The 7,940-nt window shown below is 46.0% G+C and overlaps 1 pseudogene; it reads right to left on the bottom strand.

Moving 5' to 3' along the window:
• Positions 1–6,122: 6,122 nt before the first annotated feature.
• On the bottom strand, positions 6,123–7,337 carry LOC136405838 (histone chaperone ASF1B pseudogene; annotated as a pseudogene).
• Positions 7,338–7,940: the final 603 nt, after the last annotated feature.

Below are 7,940 nucleotides of genomic sequence, written 5' to 3'. Positions count from 1 at the left end.
GACTCCAATGGCAAGAGAAGTGAAGGCAAAGATAAATGAATGGGACTACATCAGAATAAAAAGTTTTTGCTCAGCAAGAGAAACTGATATCAAAATAAACAGACAGCCAACTAAATGGGAAATGATATTTTCAAACAACAGCTCAGATAAAGGCCTAATATCCAAAATTTACAAAGAACTCATAAAACTCAACAACAAACAAACAAACAATCCAATAAAAAAAATGGGAAGAGGACATGAACAGACACTTCTCCCAGGAAGAAATACAAATGGCCAACAGATATATGAAAAGATGCTCAGCTTCATTAGTTATTAGAGAAATGCAAATCAAAACTACAATGAGATACCACCTCACCCCTGTTAGATTAGCTATTAACAACAAGACGGGTAATAGCAAATGTTGGAGAGGCTGCGGAGAAAAGGGAACTCTCATCCACTGTTGGTGGGACTGTAAAGTAGTACAACCATTATGGAGGAAAGTATGGTGGTTCCTCAAAAAACTGCAAATAGAACTACCTTATGACCCAGCAATCCCTCTACTGGGTATATACCCCAAAACCTCAGAAACATTGATACGTAAAGACACATGTAGCCCCATGTTCATTGCAGCACTGTTCACAGTGACCAAGACATGGAAACAACCAAAAAGCACTTCAATAGAAGACTGGATAAAGAAGATGTGGCACATATACACTATGGAATACTACTCAGCCATAAGAAATGATGACATCAGATCATTTACAGCAAAATGGTGGGATCTTGATAACATTATACGGAGTGAAATAAGTAAATCAGAAAAAAACAAGAACTACATGATTCCATACATTGGTGGAACATAAAAACGAGACTAAGAGACATGGACAAGAGTGTGGTGGTTACCAGGCGTGGGGGGAGGGAGGACATAGGAGGGGGGGGGGAGAGAGTTAGGAGGAGGGGGAGGGGCACAGAGAACTAGATAGAGGGTGACGGAGGACAATCTGACTATGGGCGAGGGGTATGCAACATAATTTAATGACAAGATAACCTAGACATGTTTTCTTTGAATATATGTACCCTGATTTATTAATGTCATCCCATTAACATTAATAAAAATTTATTAAAATAAATAAATAAATAAATAAATAAATAAATAAATTCCAGCCAGGTCTTGGCACAGGGTGTCAGCCCCCTGAGGCAAAGCTGGTAGAAACCGGACCAAAAAAAAAAAAGATCAATAAAGTGAACAGTTTTTTAAAAATCTAATTATCATACACTATCTGTAAACTATGCTAATGAACTAAAGAACCAATTTCTAAATGTACTATGATGAAGCTTTAAAAGTTCATTTCAGGCCCTGGCTGGTTGGCTCAGTGGTAGAGCATCAGCCTGGCATACAGGAGTCCTGGGTTTGATTCCCGGCTAGGGCACACAGGAAAAGCGCCCATCTGCTTCTCCACACACCCCCCTTCCTCTCTGTCTCTCTCTTCCCCTCCCATAGCCAAGGCTCCATTGGAACAAAGTTGGCCTGGGCGCTGAGGATGGCTCTATGGCCTCTGCCTCAGGCGCTAGAATGGCTCTGGTTGCAACAGAGCAACGGCCCAGATGGGTGGAGCATTGCTCCCTGGTGGGCATGCCGGGTGGATCCTGGTTGGGCGCATGCAAGAGTCTGTCTGACTGCCTCCCTGTTTCCAACTTCAGAAAAATACAAAAAAAAAACAAAAAATGGGGATATTACTACTGACTTTACAGAAATAAAGAAGATAAAACAATACTATGAACAATATCCACCAAAAAATTAAATAACGGATGAAATGGAAAATTCCTACAAACACACAAATTACAAAAACCCACGCAAAAAAAATTTTTAAATAGAAAAAATACAAAATACAAAAAAATAAATAAAATAAAAGTTCATTTCAAAGACCTTTATTTCCTTGAAAAAATATTTTTCCTTCATTTATCTACTAAAACTGAGATTGTACATCTTTTTTTTTCTTTTCCAAGCAAGAGAAGGGGAAATAGACTCCTGCATGTACCCCAACTGAGATCCACCCAGCAACCTCTATCTGGGGTCAATGCTCTGCCCATCTGAGGCCATGCTTGCAACCAAGCCATTCCTAGCATCTGAGTTGGAGGCTCTATCGAGCCATCCTCAGCACCTGGGGCCAACACACTTGAACTAACTGAGCCATGGCCACAGGAGAGGAAGAGAGGGAGAGAAGGAGGTGTGGGAGGGGTAGAGAAGCAGATGGTCGCTTCTCCTGTGTGCCCTGACTGGGAATCGAACCCAGGACATCCACACGCCGGGCCAACACTCTACCACTGACCAACCAGCCAGGACCAAGATTGTGTATCTTAAGTTGACTGCATTGTGTATTACATTTGGCTGCAGTGAAGTAAATTAAGGACATAAATCCAGAGGGGGTATATAAATATTGAAAACTGAAAATGCCTTTCACAAACATTTACATTCTGTCCATCCAAATGATTCCCCTGGCACCCTTCGTTGCTTCCGGAAGAGAAACTGCTCAACTTAGGGTACTGTAGCAGCCCTTTACTTATATCCTCCAGTCACACATAGGATGTTTCTATGTACAGGAGTCAGTTAGTGTCATGGGAGTAGAAAAGTGTGAGACCAACATGAATTGAAGAAAAATAAATGAGTTGGGCAAGAGGAATATCTAGACTGAGAAAGTACCTTGGTGGTCTTCCTTTTGGAGTTCAGCATAAACAAAATCTCTGAGGCAGCAGTGAGCTATATATGTTTGAAGGAAAGTAAGTATACCAGCTAAAACAAAAGATTTCTGTAGGAAAGAGTTGGACAACAGTAAAATGACCTAGGTTTCCAGGCTAAGAAATTTGGACCAGATCCTAAAGCTAATAGGAATTGCTAAAGATTTTTAGTTTGTGAGGAAAATGGCATTTTAGGAAAATTAATCTGGCCAGAGGAAAAAAGGACTATTTCAAACTAAAATAATTGAAATAATTTTTATTTTTATTTTTACAATATTAGTGTGTAAGAAGGCCCTTACAATAAGCCTACTTAAAAAATAAAAAAAATCTGTTGACCCAAAGATGTCAGCAGAGTAGATGGAAGTTAACACTCACCACCTCCCAGGCCAAAATTGGAATTACAACTAAATTATAATTACAACAATCAACCTGTATAATCAACTGAAGAGGATTTACAAAAGAAGCTACTAGTCTGGTAGGAAGGGCAGAGATTCAAAATGGGCTGGTCCCGCTCCCCGGTGCTGCAGTGGAGAATCTGGAAGGAAATCTTAGCTGCAGAGTTAGTCCAGGAGCTTGGGGTCTCAGCCCCAGGGCCAGCACCCATATGACATCTGGTTGTGAAAATCAGCGGGATTCGGCCTGCTGGTGAGAGACTGGAGTCTGCTGAAAACCCAGGTGTCCTCTTAAAGAGCCAGTGCACAAAATCTAGTTCGCAGTCATTCACCCTAGGCTCTGGCAGAGGAACGGTAGCTTAGACTGGTCTACAGTCTTTGTGTGGCTGAACCCAGTGAAGGGACAGCCACCAGGGTCCCTGTGCTGAGTCCTTCTCCTGCACTGTCCACAGAAGCCATCTTTCTTAGGTCAGGCACCCCCCTCAAAACTGCATCTCACGGGGCTACGCAAGACCACCATCCCACTCCCTGTCCCCTTGCTTGGCCCAGCTTACACACACCCTGTGGAGAAGTCTGCTGCCTGAACCTCTGGTATAGACTTTCTTGAAGGGATCTTGAGGGTGCTCTCAGGGAAAATCAGAGACAGAGCTGTGACTCCGAGGTGGAGACTACCCCCCCACACAGCATGCCAGTGCAGCGGTGGCATAGCCCCCCCCACACACACACAGAAGATCCACTGATCCCATCAGGGGAGAACCACCAGCTCCATCCTCCTGACCCCAGTGGTCCCATCCTGTTGAGCTGCACTCTAGCAGTATTGTCAGTGGGCTCCGGCCAGCTGGTCCCCTGTGCAGAAGACTCTCCAGGAGGTCCAGGCAGACTGGAGAAAACTGCGTTGTATGAATCTTGTGTGGGCCGTTTTTCCCACACAGGCCAGACCAGTGCCACCATTCCTGTGCAGAGCCCTCCTTTCACATGAAAAAATCTTTGTCTGTTTGGGCCTGATGAACGCTGCTGGCCTTACCCTGATGACTCCCTGAGACTGACCCACTACAGAGGTCCTCCACATGGCAGTGACAGCTGACTTTTGTTTAGCCAGAGACTGGAGCTGAGGGGCCTCGAACCCAGCAATGGCACCAAGTTTGAATCTGTGTCAATCTGGTGAAAACCATCTGCCCATACCTGGTGATTCACTGAGAACCTTCCTTACTCTGCGCATGTACTGCCAGAGGCTCTCTTAGTGACAAAGCCTAACAGGCAGTGACAGGTGAGGGCAGATTTCAGGGAGACTCGGGCCTTTTGCTGACCTGCACCTGGTGCACAGCTAGGCCCCACCCATGCACGCCTAGGCCCAATAGAGGCGGCCACATACTGTGAATCACTTTGTAGTTCCAAACAGGCAGCTCAGAGCCTGTCATTGGCAGTGCCTAACATCAACCAGCACTGGATCCCCTACCAGGGGCTCCCAAAACCAGCACAACCAGAGATTCAACCACCTCAGGACATGACCCAATTAGCTCCACAAGCTGCACACACAAAGGAAGATCTTGGCAGACACCAGACCCTGCTGGGATGAATCTGGCCTTGCTGAGCCAGCCCCTATACAGCAGCTCATACATTGTTCACAGTGTCAATCCTCGTAGTCAATCCTCGTGGGAAGCCCTACCCACGAATAGGCCAACAGCAATCAAGATTCAACCACAACAGGAGGACTCACATAACCCCCTTAAGGGACATTCCTGGAGCACCTGGATCAGGAGATCAGGGAGACTGTGCCTCTGATACCTTACTCTGTAAGTCCACCATGCCAAGACATAGCAAATCTACCAAATACACAGGAACATACACAGAGGCAGCCAAATTGGGAGATAAATAAACATACCCCAAAGGAAAGAACAGAAGAAATCCCCAGAAAGAGCCAGTGAAATGAGGCAAGCTATTTACCAGATACAGAGTTATAGACAATGGTTATAAGGATGCTTGAGGAACATAGTGAGAACTTCAATAAAGAGATAGAAAGCATTAGAAAGGACATAGAAACCATAAAAAAGAACCAATTACAAATGAAGGATAGAACATGTGAAATAAAGAATGCCTTAGAGGCCTGACTTGTGGTGGCACAGTGGATAAAGCATCTACCTGGAACACTGAGGTTGCAGGTTTGAAATCTCAGACTTGCCTGGTCAAGGCACATATGCGAGTTGATGCTTCCTGCTCCTCCCTCCCTTTCTCTCCTTCTCTCTCTCCCCAGCTTCTTTGAAATGAATAAATAAAATCTTTTTTTTAAAAAAAGAATACATTAGAAAGAATCAAGAGCAGGTTAGATTAAACAGACAACTGAATCAGTGATTTGGGAAATAAGGAAGTAGAAAATACCCAATTAGGGCAGCAAAAAAGAAAAAAAAAATTCCTTTTTTACAGAGACAGAGAGAGTGTCAGAGAGGGGAATAGATAGAGACAGACAGACAGGAACGGAGAGAGATGAGAAGCATCAATCATCAGTTTTTTGTTGTGACACCTTAGTTGTCCATTGATTGCTCTCTCATATGTGCCTTGACCGTGGGGCTGCAGCAGACTGAGTAACCCCTTGCTCAAGCCAGCAACTCTAGGTCCAAGCTGGTGAGCTTTGCTCAAACCAAATGATCCCGCACTCAAGCTGGCGACCTCTGGGTCTCGAACCTGGGTCCTCCTCATCCCAGTCCGACACTCTATTCACTGCACCACCGCCTAGTCAGGCAAGAAAAAAAATTTTTTTTTTAAATATAAAAACGCTTTAATATACAAACTGTAATCACAATAGCATCCACATAGCAGTGAGGGGATGGGGATCATTTTAGAGAGCATGGCAGGGAGAGGGAGGTTTTCAGGGTCCCTACTGCTTCCCATGCCTACAACCACTTTGTACCCTATGAGTGCATGAGGTCCTAGCTGATCAAGGCAACCAGAGACAGAGGGGCCCTGACACTGAGACAGAGCATGGCAGGTCACTCCAACATACCATCTCCCCACAGTGGCAGCCTCCAGGGAAATCCAGATCCAGTTAGGTAATTAGAAGGTAGTTGTGACTGAGAGAAGAGTCAACAACCGTTCCTCAGCATCCTGCTGATCACACTTTTGGGAAGTTTTCCAGGAGCTATTGGATTGAAAGACCTAAAAAGCATCCTGATTCCTTGTGACTCCAGGAAGCTGGGTGGATCTACTCAGATGTTTGGGAAGGGAAAGCAATGACAGAGTCTTCAGCCCAACAAGGCCAGAACCTTGCCAGCCATTGACCAAGGAAGTCTCAAGGCCAGGGTGGTCTGTGGGAAGAGCCCTAGGTCAATGGTACTTATATGAGAGCATGGTGACACAATGGCCTGTGTGTGGAAGAAAGGACACAAATTAAAGAGAATTAAAAACTGAAGTATCCGCTTTTTATAGGTCTGGGCAGTAAAGGTCAGATAATCCTTGAGACTTGAGGCCTGTTCTTTCCTTAGGGACAACTTTGACAGGCTTGAATGTAGTTGACGGCACCAAGTCTTCCAGATATCCCCCACGTGACACTCCGGGAAGCCCGACTGCCCCCTCCAGATGTGTTGGGAGACGGGCCATAGTCCTGGCTTGGCCCAGGTAGGGCCTGGAGTCCTGCAGTCAGATGCAGTCCGTGGAGTTCTCAGGGAGGAGGCCCGGGATGCAGCTAGGGAGCCCCAAGCCCTTGACAGGGGTGCAGTTGATGGGGAGACTGCAGCTTAGGACCGGGTCCTGGTTCTCTATCGCCTCTAGCCTGTCTGTGTTGTTGTCCCAGTTGATGTGGAAACGGGTCACCCGGGAATTCGAGGCCAAGATGTTCCATTGGAGCTGAGAGAAATCTGGCTTTGGGGGCTCTGGGTCAGGGTACTCGCTGTTGACATAGTAGGCCACGCGGATGAACTCCTGTCCATGGTAGGTGCAGGTGATTTGGCCAACAGTCACACCAGTGTATCACTCTCAGGGATGAGGGATGGGTTGGGGGCATCGGCCAGAAAAATGAACATGTGTCTCCCTGCTGGGACAGGGCCAACCAGCACTGAATCTAGGATTTGATCAAATTCCGCAATCTCAGCTGAGCCGACATAAATGATCTTCCACTCCAGGGCGTCCGCCAGAGCCTCATTGCACTCGAAGCTGATCTCGAACCGGAAGGGGTTGTAGAAAGGGCTCGGATTCTCCAGCACCGCCACGTTCAGTGCTGACGCTTTGGCCATCGCCTCGCCGGGCCGCGGCTGAAGCCGAAGCTAGGGCAAAGCCCACGTCTGGGCCCTGCAAAGGTCAGCGGGACAGCCTTGTCCACAGAACCTCCTACTACTTCTGTCCGCGGACTGATGTGCGTATCGAAAATTTTTTTTAAATAAGGACAATCTAAGAGGCCTCTGGGATAACAGGAAGCACAACAACATTCTCATCATATGAGTACCAGAAGGAAGAGAGAGAGAGAGCAAGGGATTAAGAACATACTTGAAGAAATACTGTAATGGCTGAAAACTTTCCTAACTGGGTGAAAGAAAAAGACACATAGGTCCATGAAACACAGAGGGTTCCAAAGAGGCCCACACCAAAATACAATATAATTAAAATGTAGTAAGTGGTGGATGCATTTACAGTAGAATATGTAGGGGATAAGAACTATTTGCACTAGTATGAAGAAAATCCTTCAAGGGAAAACCTGGTGTGTAGCCATGAAGGCAGCTGGAGAGGACACACACGATTTCGTTCCCTGAGTTTCTGTCGCACTATCTCACTCCTGCCTTCTGCACATGACCACCCACTCTGGAGCTCAGCACCACAGGCTTTGGAGGATGTGCTGGCAATGCAGAGAAA

Source organism: Saccopteryx leptura, chromosome 5, assembly GCF_036850995.1.
Source record: "Saccopteryx leptura isolate mSacLep1 chromosome 5, mSacLep1_pri_phased_curated, whole genome shotgun sequence".
Taxonomy (NCBI): domain Eukaryota; kingdom Metazoa; phylum Chordata; class Mammalia; order Chiroptera; family Emballonuridae; genus Saccopteryx; species Saccopteryx leptura.
The sequence above is the reverse complement of the archived record's forward strand: the minus strand, read 5'-3'. Positions and strand labels throughout refer to the sequence as shown.